The sequence below is a fragment of the Triticum urartu genome, chromosome 6A (assembly GCF_056163025.1).
Source record: "Triticum urartu cultivar PI428250 chromosome 6A, HENAU_Tu73, whole genome shotgun sequence".
Lineage (NCBI taxonomy): Eukaryota > Viridiplantae > Streptophyta > Magnoliopsida > Poales > Poaceae > Triticum > Triticum urartu.
The window spans coordinates 455,460,899-455,483,608 of record NC_141878.1 but is presented as its reverse complement, the minus strand read 5'-3'; the positions used below and the strand labels follow the sequence as shown (position 1 = coordinate 455,483,608).

The window sequence follows — 22,710 nt, the reverse complement described above, 5'->3', positions numbered from 1 at the left end:
CATCTTTTGGCACTTCATGATCTATCCAGGTGAAGTACTTGCATAGAGGAGGCCGTGAGTGCATATAAAATGGATGTTCGTGTTGACACACATTTTGGAGTAACATGTTAGTTCTCTAGCATACCGGTGGAAGGTCATAGGCGTCAGTTGGAAGGTCATAGGCATTAGGGCCCACAAACCAGCCCCTTATCCACCACCCAGGACCCTACCACCAGAGGTGCTGGCGGTAGGCTTCAGTACCCTACCGCCAGAGCCCATGGCGGTAGGCCCTTTTCCACGTCAGCACGAGCTGACGGCCGTCAGCTGCCATCAAGGGACCTACTGCCAGAGCCCATGGCGGTAGGACATGCAAACCTACCGCCACCCCCCTGGTGGTAGGCAAAAGGGTCAGATCCTGAAATATTTCCAAAGGGGAGCCGAAAGCCAGCGTGTGGTGGATTTGCGGAAGCCATCCCTACTCGTCCGTCCTCTCGCTATCTCATGCCGCCTTGCGCCGCGCCCACTCCCCGCCTACGTAACCTGCATCGCGGCCATCTCCTCCCTCTCCGCACTCCGCGGGCGTCTTGTCCTCCGCCGCAGCCCTCTCAAGACCCCCTCCACCGCTGCGGCCCTGCCCCATTCCTCGAGGCCTCCTGCTCCTCTACGCCGCCTACTTCCAGGTTCTGCCCGCCCCCTCCCGGCCCACCCCTCCGCGGCTTACCTGCAGCATGCTATCGGCCGTTCTCGCATGGAGAAGGCACAAGGGGCACCACCGCTGGCACCACGGCAGTCCAGTTCCACCACCGCTGGTAGGTCCTCTGCCAATACACCGACGAACTGGTGATCTTATATGCTTTTTATTCTACGGTTGATCTCAGTAATCATAAGGCCTATGCTCATTTAGACCATGTAGCAGACGACAATGCCCCTACAGGATTAGGATTTAGGAAGGCAAAAAAATTAGGGTTATAGTCTAAAAGACCATGAATAAACTTATGAAGTAGATGAGTATTGATTAGTATCATTCCATGAATAAAGGGCACAGGCCCATCCTTCCATTATCCTTGTCCCATTTTGTAAAGTAAGTTAGGCGGACACTACTGTTGAGAAGAAACATAGATATGCCCCTTAAAAAACTCTATGCTAGCTCCTATGTTTTGTAGTATCGCGCTAAATTCTTTCCATCAACTGTTTGGAAAATGCTACCTCTTGAGCACTGCGTTGGATTTCCCCGAAGAGGAGAGGATGATGCAGCAAACTAGCGTAAGTATTTCCGTCAGTTTTTGAGAACCAAGGTGATACGTCCATTTTGCATCATGCTTTTATATCGATATTTATTGCATTATGGGATGTTATTTCACATGATGTCACAATACTTATGGCTATTCTCTCTTATTTTACAAGGTTTACATACGGAGGGAGAATGCCGACAGCTGGAATTCTGGGCTGGAAAAGGAGCAAATATTAGAGACCTATTCTGCACAACTCCAAAAGTCCTGAAACTCCACGGAATACCTTATAATAAATAATGAAAAATCCTCACCAAAGATGAAGACCAGGGGGCCCACACCCTGCTCACGAGGGTGGGGGGCGCCCCCTAGGGCGCGCCCCCTACCTCGTGGGCCCTCTGGTGGCTCTCCGATGACCATCTTCTCCTATATGAAGTCTTTCGTAGAGAAAAAATAAGAAGCAACCTTTCGGGACGAAACTCCGCCGCCACGAGGCGGAACCTTGGCGGGTCCAGTCTAGAGCTTCGGCAGAGCTATTCTGCCGGGGAAACTTCCCTCCCGGAGGGGGAAATCATCGCCATCATCATCACCAACGCTCCTCTCATCAGGAGAGGGCAATATCCATCAACATCATCATCAGCACCATCTCATCTCAAAACCCTAGTTCATCTCTTGTATCCAATTCTTATCTCCAAGTTCGGGATTGGTGCTAGTAGGTTGCTACTAGTGTTACTTACTCCTTGTAGTTGATGCTAGTTGGTTTAATTGGTGGAAGATCATATGTTCAGATCCTTTATGCATATTATTACCCCTCTGATTATGAACATGAATATGCTTTGTGAGTACTTACGTTTGTTCCTGAGGACAAGGGAGAAGTCTTGCTATTAGTAGTCATGTAAATTTGGTATTCGTTCGATATTTTGATGAGATGTATGTTGTCTAGCCTCTAGTGGTGTTATGTGAACGTCGACTCCATAACACTTCACCATTATTTAGGCCTAGAGGAAGGCATTGGGAAGTAATAAGTAGATGATGGGTTGCTAGAGTGACAGCAGCTTAAACCCTAGTTTATGCGTTGCTTCGTAAGGGGCTGATTTGGATCCATATGTTTCATGCCATGGTTAGGTTTACCTTAATACTTTTGTTGTAGTTGCGGATGCTTGTAATAGAGGTTAATCATAAGTGGGATGCTTGTTCAAGTAAGAACATCACCCAAGCACCGGTCCACCCACATGTCAAATTATCAAAGTACCGAACGCGAATCATATGAACGTGATGAAAACTAGCTTGATGATATTCCCATGTGTCCTCGGGAGCGCTTTTCCTTATATAAGAGTTTGTCCAGGATTGTCCTTTGCTACAAAAAGGATTGGGCCACTTGCTGCACTTTATTTACTTTTGTTACTTGTTGCTCGTTACAAATTATCTTATCACAAAACTATCTGTTACCACTTATTTCAGTACTTGCAGAGAATACCTTGCTGAAAACCGTTTATCATTTCCTTCTGCTCCTTGTTGGGTTCGACACTCTTACTTATCGAAAGGACTACAATAGATCCCCTATACTTGTGGGTCACCAAGACTCTTTTCTGGCGCCGTTGCCGGGGAGTGAAGCGCCTTTGGTAGGTGGAATTTGGTAAGGAAAAATTTATATAGTGTGCTGAAATTTACTGTCACTTATTACTATGGAAAGTAATCCTCTGAGGGGCTTGTTCGGGGTATCTTCACCCCGTCCAGTAGAGCAAAGAGTTGCTCCTCAACCTACTGAACCTATTGAAAATGAGTATGAAAATGAAATTCCTTATGAGTATCCTTCGGGTATGATAGAAAAACTGCTAGCTAATCCTTTTACAGGAGATGGAACAAAGCATCCTGATGAACACCTAATATATGTGGATGAAGTTTGTGTATTATTTTAAGCTTGTAGGTATACCCGATGATGTTGCTAAAAAGAAGGTCTTCCCTTTATCTTTGAAGGGAGACACATTGATATGGTATAGGCTATGTGATGATACGAGATCGTGGAACTATAGAAGATTGAAAATGGAATTTCATCAAAAGTATTACCCTATGCATCTTGTTCATCGTGATCGCAATTATAAATATAATTTTTGGCCTCGCGAAGGTGAAAGCATCGCTCAAGCTTGGGGGAGGCTTAAATCAATGTTATATTCATGCCCCAATCATGAGCTCCCAAGAGAAACAATTCTTCAAAAAATTATGTTCGGCTTTCTGATAACAATCGCACCATGCTTGATACTTCTTGTGCTGGCTCTTTTATGATGAAGACTACTGAATTCAAATGGGATTTATTGGATAGAATTAAACGCAACTCTGAAGATTGGGACCTCGACAATGGTAAGGAGTTAGGTATGACACCTAAGTTTGATTGTGTTAAATCTTTTATGGATACCGATATTTTCCGTAAGTTTAGCACTAAATATGGACTTGATTCTGAGATAGTAGCTTCTTTCTGTGAATCTTTTGCTACTTATGTTGATCTCCCTAAGGAGAAGTGGTCTAAAATCATCCTCCCATAGAAGTAAAAGTAGTTGCACCTATTAAAGTTGAAGAAAAGACTATCACTTATAATGATCCTATTGTTCCTACTTCTTATGTTGAGACACCACCTTTCCCTGTTAGAATAAAGGATCATGCTAAAGCTTTAACTGTGGTTCGTAAAAGCAATATTAAAACATATACACCTCCTGAGCAAGTTAAAGTTGAACCTAATATTGCTATTGTTAAAGAGCTCTTGTCTGATAATATTGATGGGCATGTTATTCAGTTCTGTGGTGAAACTGCTAGAATTGCTAAACCTTGTGCTAAAGATAAACATAGACCTATGGTAGGTGTGCCCGTTATTTCTGTTAAAATAGGAGATCATTGTTATCATGGCTTATGTGATATGGGTGCTAGTGCTAGTGTTATACCTTATGACTTGTATAAAGAAATCAAGCATGAAATTGCACCTGCTGAGTTAGAATATATTGATGTCATAATTAAACTTGCTAATAGAGATACTATTTCAGCAATGGGAATTGTTAGAGATGTTGAAGTCTTGTGCGGGGAAACTATATATCCTGCTGATTTTCTCGTTCTTAGTTCCCCACAAGATAGCTTTTGTCCCATTATATTTGGTAGACCCTTCTTGAATACAGTTAATGCTAGGATAGACTGCGAAAAAGAATGTTGTTACTATTGGCTTGGATGATATGACTCATGAATTTAATTTCTCTAAATTTAGTAAACAACACCGTGAAGAATAATTGTCTAGTAAGGATGAAATTATTGGTCTTGCTTCTATTGCCGTACCTCCTAGTGATCCTTTAGAACAATATTTGCTAGACCATGAGAATGATATGTTTGTGAATGAAAGAAGGGAAATAGATGAAGTATTCTTTAAACAGGAACCTATGCTGAAACACAATTTGCGTGTTGAAATCCTAGGGGATCCTCCTCCACCTAAGGGTGATCCCGTGTTTGAGCTTAAACCATTGCCTGATAATCTTAAATATGCATATCTTGATGAAAACAAGATATATCCTGTTATTATTAGTGCTAACCTTTCAGAGCATGAAGAAGAAAGATTATTGAAAACTCTGAAGAAGCACCGTGCTGCTATTGGATATACTCTTGATGATCTTAAGGGCATTAGTCCCACTCTATGTCAACATAAAATAAATTTGGAAGCAGATGTCAAACCAGTTCGTGATCCTCAACGACGTCTGAATCCTAAAATGAAAGAACTGGTAAGAAAAGAAATACTAAAGTTTCTGGAGGAAGGTATAATTTATCCCGTTGCTGATAGTCAGTGGGTAAGTCATGTTCATTGTGTCCCTAATAAGGGAGGTATTACTGTTGTTCCTAATGATAAAGATGAATTGATTCCACACAGAATTATTACAGGTTATAGGATAGTAATTGATTTCCGCAAATTAAATAAGGCTACTAAGAAAGATCATTACCCCTTACCTTTTATTGATCAAATGCTAGAAAGATTATGCAAACATACACATTACTGCTTTCTAGATGGTTATTCTGGCTTCTCTCAAATACCTGTGTCGGCTAAAGATCAATCAAAGACTACTTTTACATGCCCTTTTGGTACTTTTGCTTATAGACGTATGCCTTTTGGTTTATGTAATGCACCTGCTACCTTTCAAAGATGCATGATGGCTATATTCTCTGACTTTTGTGAAAAGATTTGTGAGGTTTTCATGGACGACTTTTCCGTCTATGGATCTTCTTTTGATGATTGCTTGAGCAATCTTGGTCGAGTTTTGCAGAGATGTGAAGAAACTAATCTTGTATTGAATTGGGAAAAGTGACACTTTATGGTTAATGAAAGTATTGTCTTGGGGCATAAAGTTTCTGAAAGAGGCATTGAAGTTGATAAAGCCAAGGTTGATGCTATTAAAAAGATGCCATGTCCCAAGGACATCAAAGGTATAAGAAGTTTCCTTGGTCACGCCGGATTTTATAGGAGGTTCATTAAGGACTTCTCAAAAATCTCTCGGCCTCTGACTAATTTATTACAAAAAGATATACCATTTGTCTTTGATGATGATTGTGTAGAAGCATTTGAAATACTTAAGAAAGCATTAGTCTCTACACCTATTGTTCAGCCACCTAATTGGAATTTACCCTTTGAAATTACATGTGATGCTAGCAATTATGCTGTAGGTGCTGTTCTAGGGCAAAGAGTTGATAAGAAATTAAATGTTATCCATTATGCTAGTAAGACTCTAGACAATGCTCAAAGAAATTATGCTACTACTGAAAAAGAACTTTTGGCAGTTGTATTTGCTTGTGATAAGTTCAGACCTTATATTGTTGATTCTAAAGTAACTATCCACACTGATCATGTTGCTATTGAATATCTTATGGAGAAGAAAGATGCTAAACCTAGACTTATTAGATGGGTTCTCTTGCTACAAGAATTTGATTTGCATATTGTTGATAGAAAAGGAGCTAAGAACCCCGTTGCAGACAACTTATCTAGGTTAGAGAATGTTCTTGATGACCCACTACCTATTGATGATAGCTTTCCTGATGAACAATTAAATGTCATAAGTACTTTTCGTAGTACCCCTTGGTATGCTGATTATGCTAATTACATAGTTGCTAAATTTATACCACCTAGCTTCACATACCAACAAAAGAAAGGGTTCTTCTATGATTTGAGACATTACTTTTGGGATGACCCACATCTTTATAAAGAAGGAGTAGATGGTGTTATTAGACATTGTGTACCTGAGAATGAACAGGAATAGATCCTACGCAAGTGCCACTCTGAAACTTATGGAGGACACCACGTGGGAGATAGAACTGCACATAAGGTATTGCAATCCGGTTTTTATTGGCCTACTCTCTTCAAGGATGCCCGTAAGTTTGTCCTATCTTGTGATGAATGTCAAAGAATTGGTAATATTACTAGACGACAAGAAATGCCTATGAACTATTCACTTGTTATTGAACCGTTTGATGTTTGGGGCTTTGATTATATGGGACCTTTTCCTTCCTCTAATGGATATACACATATTCTAGTTGCTGTCGATTACGTTACTAAGTGGGTAGAAGCTATTCCAACTAGTAGTGCTGATCATAACACTTTATTAAAATGCTTAAAGAAGTTATTTTTCCGAGGTTTAGAGTCCCTAGATATTAATGACTGATGGTGGTTCACATTTTATTCATGGTGCTTTCCGTAAAATGCTTGCTAAATATGACGTCAATCATAGAATTGCATCTCCGTATCGCCCACAGTCTAGTGGTCAAGTAGAATTGAGTAATAGAGAACTCAAATTAATTTTGCAAAAGACTGTCAATAGGTCTACAAAGAATTGGTCCAAGAAACTTGATGATGCATTATGGGCCTATAGAACTGCATATAGAAATCCTATGGGTATGTCTCCGTATAAAATGGTATATGGAAAAGCATGTCACTTACCTCTCGAACTAGAACATAAGGCATATTGGGCTATTAAAGAGCTCAACTATGATTTCAAACTTGCTGGTGAAAAGAGGTTATTTGATATTAGCTCACTTGATGAATGGAGAACCCAAGCTAATGAAAATGCCAAGTTGTTTAAAGAAAAGGTTAAAAGATGGCATGACAAAAGGATACAAAAGTGTGAGTTTAATGTAGGTGATTATGTATTGCTATACAACTCTCGTTTAAGATTTTTTGCAGGAAAACTTCTCTCTAAATGGGAAGGCCCCTATGTTATCGAGGAGGTCTATCGTTCCGGTGCCATAAAAATCAACAACTTCGAAGGCACAAATCCGAAGGTGGTAAACGGTCAGAGAATTAAACATTATATCTTAGGTAATCCCATAAATGTTGAAACCAATATTATTGAAACCGTAACCCTGGAGGAATACATAAGGGACACTTTCCAGAACGTTTCAGACTCCGAAAAGGAATAGGTATGTGGTACGGTAAGTAAACCGACTCCAAAACAATTTTTAAGGCAATACTTCTCCGTTTTTGAATATTTAGAAAAATAGAAAATTAAGTAGCAGTCCGGGAAGGACACGAGGGCCCCACGAGGGTGGAGGGCACGCCCTACCCCCTGGGCGCGCCCCCTACCTCGTGAGCACCTCGTGTGCCTTCCGGACTCCATTTCTTTGCACGATATGTATTTTGGTCGGTAAAAATTCACTATATAATCTCCTAGGGGTTTTGACTCCCGTATCACGCAAAAATCTCCTGTCTTTGTTTCGAGCTGTTTTTTGTCAGGGTTGTCAAGGCCAGGCACTATGTCATCTCCCTCCTCCTCCAACCATGAGGGAAACGATGCTTGGCTAATGAAGATAGAGCTGAAGAGAGAAGAACCTGTGGAGATCAACAAGGACGAAGGGATCAAGAAGGCCATGGAGGACCAAGTTCCAACAACAGAAGACAGCCTTCAACTGGATCATAATCTTCTTACCCCTACAGAAATCGAAGCTTTCAAGATGCTTGAGTTGGCTCGTATACAACATAAGTATCTCACACATGAAAATATTTTGTTAAAGGAGCATATCATCGCACTCAAGGGCATTATCTGCAAGTTAGAAGACCTCCTACGCTCGATGTGTGACTATCCGAAATCAACAGCTCCACCCTCTTCACCAACCAAGGAGATATAATCACATGGGTATCGGCACTCCACTTGGCAACTGCCAAGCTTGGGGGAGTGCCCCGGTATCGTATCACCATCACTTTTATCTTTACCGTTTTTCTCAGTTCGATCCTTTTGGTAATATTTTGATCTAGTAGAATAAAGTTTATGGCATGATCTAGTTTTAAGTTTTGCTTTATGATCTCTCTATGTAATCGAGTCCGTGAGCCATATAATAAAGATTAGTGTTGAGTCAAGGGCTTGATTTTCGTGCTATGATCTTGGGTTAATAAAAGAAAAAGAGAAAAAGAATAAGAAGAAACAAAAGTTCATATTGATCTTGTTGATAGTAATGACTTCACATAGAAAGAGTGTGATGATTAAAAGTTGTTGGGAGTTGGCATTCATAGCTTTGGTCATCGTTGCAATTAATAGGAAGTAATAAGGAAAGAGAGGTTTCACATATAAATATACTATCATTGACATCTTTTATGATTGGGAGCACTCATCAAAATATGACATGCTAAAGAGTTGATGTTGGACAAGGAAGACAACGTAATGGGTTATGTTTTCTTATATCTGAGATAAAGTATGTTGTCATGGATAATCCAACATGTTGAGCTTGCCTTTCCCCCTCATGCTAGCCAAATTCTCAGCACCAAGTAGAAATACTACTTGTGCTTCCAAATACCCTTAAACCAGTCTTGCCATAAGAGTCCACCATATCTACCTATGGATTGAATAATATCCTTCAAGTAAGTTGTGATCGGTGCAAAGCAATAAAAATTGCTCTCTAAATATGTATGATTGATTGGTGTGGGAGAAATAAGCTTTATACGATCTTGTGATGTGGAAGTAATAAAAGCGACGGATTGCATAATAAAGGTTCATATCACAAGGGGCAATATAAAGTGACGTTCTTTCGCATTAAGATTTTGTACATCCAACCATAAAAGTGCATGGCAACCTCTGCTTCCCTCTGCGAAGGGCCTATCTTTTGTTATTATCTTCTACCTTATGCAAGAGTCATGGTGATCTTCACCTTTCCTTTTTTACATTTTATCCTTTGGCAAGCACAGTGTGTTGGAAAGATCCTGATAGATATATCTAATTGGATGTAGGGGGACATGAGTTATTATTGTTGACATTACCCTTGAGGTAAAAGGTTGTGGGGCGAAACTATAAGCCCCTATCTTTCTCTGTGTCCGATTAAGACTCCGTAACCACAAGTATTGCGCGAGTGTTAGCAATTATGAAGGACTAGATGATAGTAGAGTATGTGGACTTGCTTTTTAGCTCTGACATAGACTCTTCCTGATGTTATGATAAATTGCAATTGCTTCAATGACCGAGGTTATAGTTTGTTGGTTCTCAATAAGGTTTCTGATTCATACTTTTGCATTGTGAATAGATCATCACTTGAACATAAGTAATCATATGACAATATCTATGTATGTTGCTGTTATGAGAATAATCATGATGCCTTCATGCCCCTATTTTATTTTTATAGACGCCTCTACCTCTAAACATGGGGACATATTTATTGTTATCGGCTTTCGCTTGAGGACAAGCGAGGTCTAAGCTTGGGGGAGTTGATACGTCCATTTTGCATCATGCTTTTATATCGATATTTATTGCATTATGGGCTGTTATTTAACATTATGTCACAATACTTATGGCTATTCTCTCTTATTTTACAAGGTTTACATAAGGAGGGAGAATGCCATCAGCTGGAATTCTGGGCTGGAAAAGGAGCAAATATTGGAGTCATATTCTGCACAACTCCAAAAGTCCTGAAACTCCACGGAATACCTTATAATAAATAATGAAAAATCCTCGTCAAAGATGAAGACCAGGGGGCCCACACCCTGCTCACGAGGGTGGGGGGCGCCCCCCTAGGGCGCGCCCCTACCTCGTGGGCCCCCCGGTGGCTCTCCGATGACCATCTTCTCCTATATGAAGTCTTTAGTTGAGAAAAAATAAGAAGCAACCTTTCGGGACGAAACTCCGCTGCCACGAGGCGGAACCTTGGCGGATCCAATCTAGAGCTCCAGCAGAGCTGTTCTGCAGGGGAAACTTCCCTCCCGGAGGGGAAAATCATCGCCATCATCATCACCAACGCTCCTCTCATCGGGAGAGGGCAATATCCATCAACATCTTCATCAGCACCATCTCATCTCAAAACCCTAGTTCATCTCTTGTATCCAATTCTTGTCTCCAAGTCCGGGATTGGTGCTAGTAGGTTGCTAGTAGTGTTAATTACTCCTTGTAGTTGATGCTAGTTGGTTTAATTGGTGGAAGATCATATGTTCAGATCATTTATGCATATTATTACCCCTCTGATTATGAACATGAATATGCTTTGTGAGTAGTTACGTTTGTTCCTGAGGACAAGGGAGAAGTCATGATATTAGTAGTCATGTGAATTTGGTATTCGTTCGATATTTTGATGAGATGTATGTTGTCTAGCCTCTAGTGGTGTTATGTGAACGTCGACTACATATCACTTCACCATTATTTGGGCCTAGAGGAAGGCATTGGGAAGTAATAAGTAGATGATGGGTTGCTAGAGTGACAGCAGCTTAAACCCTAGTTTATGCGTTGCTTCGTAAGGGGCTGATTTGGATCCATATGTTTCATGCCATGGTTAGGTTTACCTTAATACTTTTGTTGTAGTTGCGGATGCTTGTAATAGAGGTTAATCATAAGTGGGATGCTTGTTCAAGTAAGAACATCACCCAAGCACCGGTCCACCCACATGTAAAATTATCAAAGTACCGAACACGAATCATATGAACGTGATGAAAACTAGCTTGATGATATTCCCATGTGTCCTCGGGAGTGCTTTTCCTTATATAAGAGTTTGTCCAGGCTTGTCCTTTGCTACAAAAAGGATTGGGCCACCTTGCTGCACTTTATTTACTTTTGTTACTTCTTGCTCGTTACAAATTATCTTATCACAAAACTATCTGTTACCACTTATTTCAGTACTTGCAGAGAATACCTTGCTGAAAACCGTTTATCATTTCCTTCTGCTCCTCGTTGGGTTCGACACTCTTACTTATCGAAAGGACTATGATAGATCCCCTATACTTGTGGGTCATCACAAGGTATCAATCCATTAGGAGGCTACGCGCGAGTCCCTCGTACCTACAAAAAAACAATAGCTCAATGCAACCAACACACTTAGGGGTTGTCAATCCCTTCACGGTCACTTACGAAAGTGAGATCTGATAGAGATGATAAATAATATTTTTGGTATTTTTGGTATAGAGAAGCAAAGTAAAAAGTAAAAGGCAAAGTAAAAGCAAAGCAATAATAAAGTGATGGAGATTGATATGATACGAAAGAGACCCGGGGGCCATAGGTTTCACTAGTGGCTTCTCTCAAGAGCATAAGTATTCTACGATGGGTGAACAAATTACTGTTGAGCAATTGACAGAACTGAGCATAGTTATGAGAATATCTAGGTATGATCATGTATATAGGCATCACATCCAAGACAAGTAGACTGACTCCTGCCTGCATCTACTACTATTACTCCACTCATCGACCGCTATCCAGCATGCATCTAGAGTATTAAGTTAAAAACAGAGTAACGCCTTAAGCAAGATGACATGATGTACAGGTATAGTTTCATGCAATATGATAAAAAAACCATCTTGTTATCCTCGATGGAAACAATGCAATACGTGCCTTGCTGCCCCTTGTGTCACTGGGAAAGGACACCGCAAGATTGAACCCAAAGCTAAGCACTTCTCCCATGGCAAGAACAACCAATCTAGTAGGCCAAACCAAACTGATAATTCGAAGAGACTTGCAAAGATAACCAATCATACATAAAAGAATTCAGAGAAGATTCAAATATTATTCATAGATAGACTTGATCATAAACCCACAATTCATCGGTCTCAACAAACACACCGCAGAAGGAAGATTACATCGAATAGATCTCCACAAGAGAGGGGGAGAACATTGTATTGAGATCCAAAAAGAGAGAAGAAGCCATCTAGCTACTAACTATGGACCCGTAGGTCTGAAGTAAACTACTCACACTTCATCGGAGGGGCTTGGATGATGATGTAGAAGCCCTCCGTGATCGATGCCCCCTCCGGCGGAGCTCTGAAACACGCCCCAAGATGGGATCTCATGGATACAGAAAGTTGCGGCGCTAGAATTAGGTTTTTGGCTCCGTCCCCGATCGTTTGGGGGTACGTAGGTATATATAGGAGGAAGGCGTACATCGGTGGAGCTTCAAGGGGCCCACGAGGCAGGGGGCGCGCCCTAGGGGGGGCGCCCTCCACCCTCGTGACCGCCTCGTGGCTTTCTTGACGGAGGGTCCAAGTCTCCTGGATCTTATATGATGAGAAAATCACGTTTCCGAAGGTTTCATTCCGTTTGGACTCCGTTTGATATTTTGTTTCTCCGAAAAACTGAAATAGGCAAAAAACAGCAATTCTGGGCTGGGCCTCCGGTTAATACGTTAGTCCCAAAAATAATATAAAAGTGGAAAATAAAGCCCAATATAGTCCAAAACAGTAGATAATATAACATGGAGCAATAAAAAATTATAGATACGTTGGAGACGTATCAAGCATCCCCAAGCTTAATTCCTGCTCGTCCTCAAGTAGGTAAATGATAAAAAGAGAATTTTTGATGCGGAGTGCTACTTGGCATAATTTTAATGTAATTCTTCTTAATTGTGGTATGAATATTCAGATCTGAAAGATTCGAGACAAAAGTTCATATTGACATAAAAATGATAATACTTCAAGCATACTAACTAAGCAATTGTGTCTTCTCAAAATAACATGGCCAAAGAAAGTTCATCCCTACAAAATCATATAGTTTAGTCATGTTTCATTTTCGTCACACAAGAATGCTCCCATCATGCACGACCCCGATGACAAGCCAAGAAATTGTTTCATACTTTAGTAATCTCAAACCTATAAACTTTCACGCAATATATGAGCGCGAGCCATGGACATAGCACTACGGGTGGAATAGAATATAATGAAGGGGATTATGTGGAGAAGACAAAAAGGAGAAAGTCTCACATCAACAAGGCTAATCAATGGGCTATGGAGATGCCCACCGATTGATGTTAATGCAAGGAGTAGGGATTGCCATGCAACGGATGCACTAGAGCTATAAATGTATGAAAGCTCAACAAAAGAAACTAGTGGGTGTGCATCCAACTTGCTTGCTCACGAAGACCTAGGGCACTTGAGGAGGCCCATTGTTGGAATATACAAGCCAAGTTCTATAATGAAAAATTCCCACTAGTATATGAAAGTGATAACATGAGAGACTCTCTACCAAAAAGATCATGGTGCTACTTTGAAGCACAAGTGTGGTAAAAGGATAGTAACATTGTCCCTTTTCTCTTTTTCTCTCATTTTTGGGCCTTTTCTTTTTTTATGGCCTTTCTTTTTTGGGGCCTTCTCTTTTTTTATGGCATTTCTTTTTTTATCCCACTTGGGACAATGCTCTAATAATGATGATCATCACACTTCTATTTATTTACAACTCAATGATTACAACTCGATACTACAACAAAGATGACTCTATATGAATGCCTCTGGCGGTGTACCGGGATATGCAATGAACCAAGAGTGACATGTATGAAAGAATTATGAACGGTGGCTTTGCCACAAATACTATGTCAACTACATGATCATGCTAAGCAATATGACAATGATGAATGTGTCATGATGAACGGAATGATGGAAAGTTGCATGGCAATATATCTCGGAATGGCTATGGAAATGCCATAATAGGTAGGTATGGTGGCTGTTTTGAGAAAGATATAAGGAGGTTTATGTGTGAAAGAGCGTATCATATCACGGGGTTTGGATGCACCGGCGAAGTTTGCGCCAACTCTCAATGTGAGAAAGGGCAATGCACGGTACCGAAGAGGCTAGCAAGGATGGAAGGGTGAGAGTGCGTATAATCCATGGACTCAACATTAGTCATAAAGAACTCACATACTTATTGCAAAAATCTACAAGTCATCAAAAACCTCGGCACTACGCGCATGCTCCTAGGGGGATAGATTGGTAGGAAAAGACCATCGCTCGTCCCCGACCGCCACTCATAAGTAAGACAATCAAATAACACCTCATGTTTCAAATTTGTTGCATAACATTTACCATACGTGCATGCTACGGGACTTGCAAACCTCAACACAAGTATTTCTCAATTTCACAACTACTCAACTAGCACGACTTTGATATTATTACCTCCATATCTCAAAACAATCATCAAGCATCAAACTTTTCTTAGTATTCAACACACTCATAAGAAAGTTTTATTATTAATCTTGCATACCAAGCATATTAGGATTTTAAGCAAATTACCATGATATTAAGACTCTCAAAATAATCTAAGTGAAGCATGAGATATCAATAGTTTCTATAAAACGAATTCACCACCGTGCTCTAAAAGATATAAGTGAAGCACTAGAGCAAAACTATAAAGCTCAAAAGATATAAGTGAAGCACATAGAGTATTCTATCAAATTCAAAATTATGTATGGCTCTCTCAAAAGGTGTGTACATCAAGGATGATTGTGTTAGACTAACAAGCAAAGACTCAAATCATAAAAGACGCTCCAAGAAAAACACATATCATGTGGTGAATAAAAATATAGCTCCAAGTAAAGTTACTGATAGAAGTAGACGAAAGAGGGGATGCCTTCCAGGGCATCCCCAAGCTTTGGCTTTTAGGTGTCCTTAGATTATCTTGGGGGTGCCATGGGCATCCCAAAGCTTAGGCTCTTGCCACTCCTTATTCCATAATCCATCAAATCTTTACCCAAAACTTGAAAACTTCACAACACAAAACTTAAAGTAAAAAATCTCGTGAGCTCCGTTAGCGAAAGAAAACAAAAGACCACTTCAAGGTACTATAATGAACTCATTATTTATTTATATTGGCGTTAAACCTACTGTATTCCAACTTCTCTATGGATTATAAACTATTTTACTAGCCATAGATTCATCAAAATAAGCAAACAACACAAGAAAAACAGAATCTGTCAAAAATAGAACAGTCTGTAGTAATCTATAGCTAGCGCAAGATCTGGAATCCCAAAAATTCTAAAATAAATTGCTGGACGTGAGGAATTTATCTATTAATCATCTGCAAAAAGAATTAACTAATTATCAATAAAAATGACAGCAGTTCTCGTGAGCGCTAAAGTTTCTGTTTTTTACAGCAAGTTCAACAAGACTTTCCCCAAGTCTTCCCAACGGTTCTACTTGGCACAAACACTAATTAAACACAAAAATACACAACAAAAACAGAGGCTAAATAATTTATTTATTACTAAACAGGAGCAAAAAGCAAGGAATAAAAATAAAATTGGGTTGCCTCTCAACAAGCGCTATCGTTTAACGCCCCTAGCTAGGCATAACAAGCAAGAATAGATCTAGGTATTGCCATCTTTGGTAGGCAATCCATAAGTGGATCTCATGATAGATTCATATGGTAATTTTATTTTCTTTCTATGGAAGTGTTCCATGCCCTTTTTTAATGGAAATTGAAATCTAATATTCCCTTCCTTCATATCAATAATTGCACCAACCGTTCTAAGGAAAGATCTACCGAGAATAATAGGGCAAGAAGGATTGCAATCTATATCAAGAACGATAAAATCTACGGGCACATAATTCCTATTTGCAACAATAAGAACATCATTAATTCTTCCCATATGTTTCTTAATAGTGGAATCCGCAAGATGCAAGTTTAGAGAGCAATCATCAAAATCACGGAAATCTAGCAAATCACACAAAGTTTTGGGAATAGTAGAGACACTAGTACCCAAATCACACAAAGCATAAAACTCATAATCTTTAATTTTAATTTTAATAGTAGGTTCCCACTCACCATAAAGTTTTCTAGGTATAGAAACTTTCAACTCAAGTTTTTCTTCATAAGATTGCATCAAGGCATCAACGATATGTTCGGTAAAGGCTTTATTTTGACTATAAGCATGAGGAGATTTTAGCAAGGATTGAAACAAGGAAATACAATCAATTAAAGAGCAATTTTCATAATTAAATTCCTTGAAATCCAATATAGTGGGTTTAGCATCATCTAGGGTTTTATTTCTTTTAATACCACTTTTATCAATTTCACCATCAAGATATAATACTCCGAATTTTTAGAACGCCTTCTAGGTAAAGGTGGATCATATTCAGTCCCATCATTATCAAGATTAATATTGAAAAACAAAGATTTAATAGGGGACACATCAATAACTTTTAGATCTTCATCTTTATTTTCATAGGAATCCGGTTTAGCGGCCATCTTATTGACTAAGGTAGCTTGCATATCCGAAATTTCAGCAATTAATTTTTCAAGACGAGCAATTTGGGATCTTATACCATCAAATTCTTTAGACATATCATCGAGCTCTTTATTCATATAACTCATAAAACCTTTTTGTTCCTTAAGCTCATTTCTAAAGAAATTATTATGCTCAAATTGTAAAACCATAAATTTCCTGATGTTGTTTTCGATCTCCTCTAACCTTTTAAGGTGAAGATCACCGAATCTAGGAAGAGCCATCGCGACAAACAAGCAATCCAACACACGAGCAAACAAAAAGCAAATGGGCAAAATGAGGTAAATAGAGAGGGAGGGAGGATAGAGAGAGAGGGCGAATAAAACGGCAAGGGTGAAGTGGGGGAGAGGAAAATGAGAGGCAAATGGCAAATAATGTAATGCAGGAGATAGGGATTGTGATGGGTAGTTGGTATGTTGACTTTTGCGCAGACTCCCCGGCAACGGCACCAGAAATTCTTCTTGCTACCTCTTGAGCACTGTGTTGGATTTCCCTGAAGAGGAGAGGATGATGTAGCAAAGTAGTGTAAGTATTTCCCTCATTTTTTGAGAACCAAGGTATCAATCCAGTAGGAGGCTACGCGCGAGTCCCTCGTACCTACACAAAAACAATAGCTCAACACAACCAACGTGCTTAGGGGTTGTCAATCCCTTCACGGTCACTTACGAAAGTGAGATCTGATAGAGATGATAAATAATATTTTTGGTATTTTTGGTATAGAGATGCAAAGTAAAAAGTAAAAGGCAAAGTAAAAGCAAAGCAATAATAAACTGATGGAGATTGATATGATAAGAAAGAGACCCGGGGGCCATAGGTTTCACTAGTGGCTTCTCTCAAGAGCATAAGTATTCTACGGTAGGTGAACAAATTACTGTTGAGCAATTGACAGAATTGAGCATAGTTATGAGAATATCTAGGTATGATCATGTATATAGGCATCACGTCTGAGACAAGTAGACCGACTCCTGCCTGCATCTACTACTATTAATCCACTCATCGACCGCTATCCAGCATGCATCTAGACTATTAAGTTAAAAACAGAGTAACGCCTTAAGCAAGATGACATGATGTAGAGGGATAGTTTCATGCAATATGATAAAAAAACCATCTTGTTATCCTCGATGGCAACAATATAATACGTGCCTTGTTGCCCCTTGTGTCACTGGGAAAGGACACCGCAAGATCGAGCCCAAAGCTAAGCACTTCTCCCATGGCAAGTACAACCAATCTAGTAGGCCAAACCAAACTAATAATTCGAAGAGACTTGCAAAGATAACCAATCATACATAAAAGAATTCAGAGAAGATTCAAATATTATTCATAGATAGACTTGATCATAAACCCACAATTCATCGGTCTCAACAAACACACCGCAAAAATAAGATTACGTCGAAAAGATCTCCACAAGAGAGGGGGAGAACATTGTATTGAGATCCAAAAAGAGAGAAGAAGCCATCTAGCTACTAACTATGGACCCATAGGTCTAAACTAAACTACTCACACTTCATCGGAGGGGCTTGGATGATGATGTAGAAGCCCTCCGTGATCGATGCCCCCTCCGGTGGAGCTCCGGAACAGGCCCCAAGATGGGATCTCGTGGATACAGAAAGTTGCGGCGGTGGAATTAGGTTTTTGGAGGAGCTTCAAGGGGCCCACGAGGCAGGGGGCGCGCCCTAGGGGGGCGCCCTCCACCCTCGTGACCGCCTCGTGGCTTTCTTGACGGAGGGTCCAAGTCTCCTGGATCTTATGTGATGAGAAAATCTCCGTTTGATATTCCGTTTCTCCGAAACACTTAAATAGGCAAAAAAACAGCAATTCTGGGCCGGGCCTCCGATTAATAGGTTAGTCCCAAAAATAATATAAAAGTGGAAAATAAAGCCCAATATAGTCCAAAACAGTAGATAATATAGCATGGAGCAATCAAAAATTATAGATACGTTGGAGACGTATCATATAACATTGTCCTAAGAAATCCGGATAAAAGTTAGTTGGAATGGACATGTTTAACTAAATCTAAATGCATATATACTTTGAGGGGGAGTTCAATCCATACAGCTGCATTGTTGCTATTTTTAAAATTCTCAGCTATATGGAAATTGATATTCTTTTCAGGTCTCAGTGCTGATATAAAAATAACAGTTACAAAGACCTGAAAATTTAATCATACAATAAATATGTGACCAGCATGCAGTTCTAATTTTAATTTGGTAGAGATTATTAGTTTTAGTTTGCAAGAAATATACTTATATGGGTTTTGCAAAATTCTTTCCAAGCTTATGGGGTCGTGAATCTCATGGACGAGGGCCTCGCCGCTTCCGAACCCGGCCCATCCGTCTCCAAGCGGGCTCGGTTTATGGCGCCGCACGCATCCAGTAGCTCAGGTGCTGACCCTGAGATGGAGATCCGAGCACTAGTCTCGATGGCCAGCAGAGTCTACCCGTTGTGATGGGCGGAGGCGCTCAGCTGCCTCGCTGCGATCCTCAAGAAGGCAAATGCTGGCGGCGGGGTTGTGGAGTGCTGCTACGCTTGCACGGAGAAATTGCTGAGGGGCGAGGACGAGGGTATCAGGTTGGCAGTTGTGTGATTGGTGAGATTTTGTCATTTATGGGTACTTGTGTTTTCTTTTGTGCTACTGTATGCTTTTGAGAGTTACATATGAGGAATTGAGGGGATCTCCTGTCTTCAGTGGATAGGTTGGCCTTTGTGCGGAGAAGTTTTCCATGAGAGAGGAGTTGGGTGGTGATGGTGACCAAATGGACTGGGTTATCCTACATGTATGGTTTGCACTTCGCGCTGGATTTGGTGTTCATGAATGGTAGGATCAACTAGCTGAGTGTGGGCCTAGTGTTAATGTGATACCGACATTATTATTTAGCCTAATACTTCTGTTTCTATATGTCAATTCCAGGCTACTAAAGTTTGGAATGAATAGTTATACGACATGCCCATAACTGATACTGGGAGCGGTGTTCTTGTTTTTTACTTAGAAGACCTGTATTTTCGGCAATTTACCTTTCTGTTCTTATCACCAGAAATCCTTTTGACAAGGTGAAAGTACTCATGGCAAATGAGATTTACTACTAAAACATGCAGTTTCTGATGCACACAATAAGAAAGATGCATCTAATCATGCTTGTGCATTTAATATTTGTATATTACAAGTTTTACTCCACTGACCACTGTAATGATAACTGCTTTGTTTCCCCTTTGGACTTCTCTATTCAGCTTAGCTCCATGGCCAGGGACATGTGTACAGAAGTAAGAATTGAAGCATTCAACGCACTTGCCAAAATCCAGAGAGTATCTGAAGGTGTTTTGCTTCAGTCGTTGTCTAAGAAGATCATAAAAACTAACACTGGGAGTGCCTCTAGCATCAAAGGGAAAAAACTACCACCTAAATTATCATTCCGCTGTGCTGCTGGCATATTTGCGCAAGGGGTTCAAGATGAATTCAATCAGTTCAGGTCATTCTATTATACCACATAATTCCCCTTAACGTCCCGTGTCTTTTGTTTATTGTTCTATATGTTCTCCCTATAGGTCCGAACAGTTGCATGTAAAACGCTAGGAGCTCTTGCAAAGCTTTCAAACCAATATGCACAGAAGGCCTTGGACTTGTTGATGGACATGATGAATGATGATACAGAAGCAGTTAGACGGCAAACTTTGCAGACACTGTTTGATATGTCAACATATGGATGTTTGAGCATGCAGGAGAAGCACATGCACATGGTACTAATTATCAATATAATGTATCTCGTGTAAGCTAGATGTATGAATTGCTTTTTTATTTGTAATTAACTGTGCTAGATGCTAAATTTGGTAACCTTAGTCCTCCTGTTGCTTTTGCAGTTCCTTGGCATATTGATGGATGCCAATGTCGTAGTTTGAAATGCAGCACACAAGATCCTAGGGCCAGTGAATCTGCCTAAACTTCAAATGTTTAAATCTGCACTTGATGGTCTCGTTGCAGGTTTGGAGAAAAATCCAAACGTATGTTAGTGCAGAACAATCACCATGCTTCACAATTATCTCTCCCTTGCTGTTCTGATCTTTGCTTGAACATTTTCTAGATGAATTATTCGTGTAGTCAATGTAACACGGAGCCTCAATTATCCTGCTAAATTTTAATTTGAGTTTCATTCAGCGTATAGAATATTGCTTAATCTATAATTATTTGAGGCTTTGAGCCTATGACCTCAATTTTGTGGTAACTGACTCTTTTCTTCTATGTTGCGACCGTATTTATCATATGCAGGATCAAGATATATATGGCGTTCTGTTTTCCATTGGCAAGAATCATGGGAGCTTTTCAGCCAATACAGCCAAACATTTAGCCAAAGAGGTGTTTCTCCATTGCTTACTTCCAATTTTTTCTACATGCTAATGTTCTATATAAAATGTATGTTTTCACTTTCAGTATTGTTGCTGCACTGATTCTTTTTGTTTGCGCGGTTCTTTCAAGTTCGGTATATACTAGAAAGGAGGTACCATCTCAAGTTCGGTAGTGTGTACCCATGTTCTTATTTTCTGTCAGTCGTATGCAATTTGAGAATATTCCAAGCTATCAACCTTAAATAATAGCAATGAATGCATCTATATTTGCAGGCTGCTAAGTAATTTGTAACGATGAAGTCTACTCAACCCCAACTGTAGATTTCTTTTTTAGCCATGTAATACTTTATGGATTTGTTGCATATTTATAGTTTGATTTAGGAAAACTGAATCTAGAAGGCAAAGAGCATATTTAATTTATATATATATATATATATTTGGAAGATCATATTAATATACATTATCCTCATGAGCCAAATGTTTTAAGCACTGTGTAATACCTATCCTATAAGATACACTTGATTATGTGGGCTTACCCTACCGCCAAGGTGGTGTTTTTCTCGTCATAGAAACTTTGCCGCCCCCTACCGCCATGTGCTCTGGCGATAGGATCCAGCAACCTACCGCCACACGCTCTGGCGGTAGGGTTTGAGCCTATCGCCAAGGGGTTGAGTTTTTTCATCACAGAAACTATGCCCCTCCTACCGCCATGGGCTCTGGCGGTAGGGTCCAGCAACCACCGCCAGGGTGTGTGGCGGTAGGTTTAAAAACAGAGGCCTCCCTCCGTTCTATCCGTCATCTCAGCACAACAGTTTATAAATAAAAATCATCACATAGATTGCTAACAAATCACACAAATTGCTGACAAACTAAAGTTCTCATGACACCTTGCAAACATCTCCACACCAAATTCAATACAAATGGAAAATTCATTCACGACAAGTTCGCGGCACATGGCTTCATGCATTAGTACTACATAGTTCATGATAAATTTGGCATGGCTTCATCCGGTTACATGACGAGTCCACCGAAGCGAAGGCTTTACTGAGTCGTATGGGGCCATTTCCCCTTCTTGTCACGTGCCTCATCCTCCTCTTGTGCCTTGCGAGCCTTTGCAAGCTTTCTTGTCCTCTCCTCACGAGAAAGATTCGTTTTGCGTGCCCTCTCCTCCTCGCCTTGCTTCCGCTCCATCCTCTCTTTCTAACGACGCTATTCCTCCAAGCCTATTTGAAACCATTCTTCAAACAGCCGCTGGCGCCTAAGAAAATCTTCATATTTGTCCTTTTGGACATCTTTTGGCACTTCATGACCTATCCAGGTAAAGTACTTCCATAGAGGAGGCGGTGAGTGCATATAAAATGGATGTTAGTGTTGACACACATTTTGGAGTAAGATGTTACTTCTCTAGCATACCGGTGGAAGGTCATAGGCGTTAGTTGGAAGGTCATAGGCATTAGGGCCCACAAACCAGCCCCTTATCCACCTTATCCACCACCCAGGACCCTACCGCCAGAGCCCATGGCGGTAGGCTTCAGTACCCTACCGCCAGAGCCCATGGTGGTAGGCCCTTTTCCACGTCAGCACGAGCCGACGGCCGTCAGTCGCCGTCAAGGGACCTACCGCCAGAGCCCATGGCGGTAGTATGTGTAAACCTACCGCCACCCCCTGGTGGTAGGCAATAGGGTCAGATCCCGAAATATTTCCAAAG

General features: G+C 40.4%; 1 pseudogene; it reads left to right on the top strand.

Annotated features, from left to right (window-relative positions):
• Positions 1 to 19,901: 19,901 nt before the first annotated feature.
• On the top strand, positions 19,902 to 21,287 carry LOC125512288 (protein SIEL-like; annotated as a pseudogene).
• The last annotated feature ends 1,423 nt before the right edge of the window (positions 21,288 to 22,710 follow it).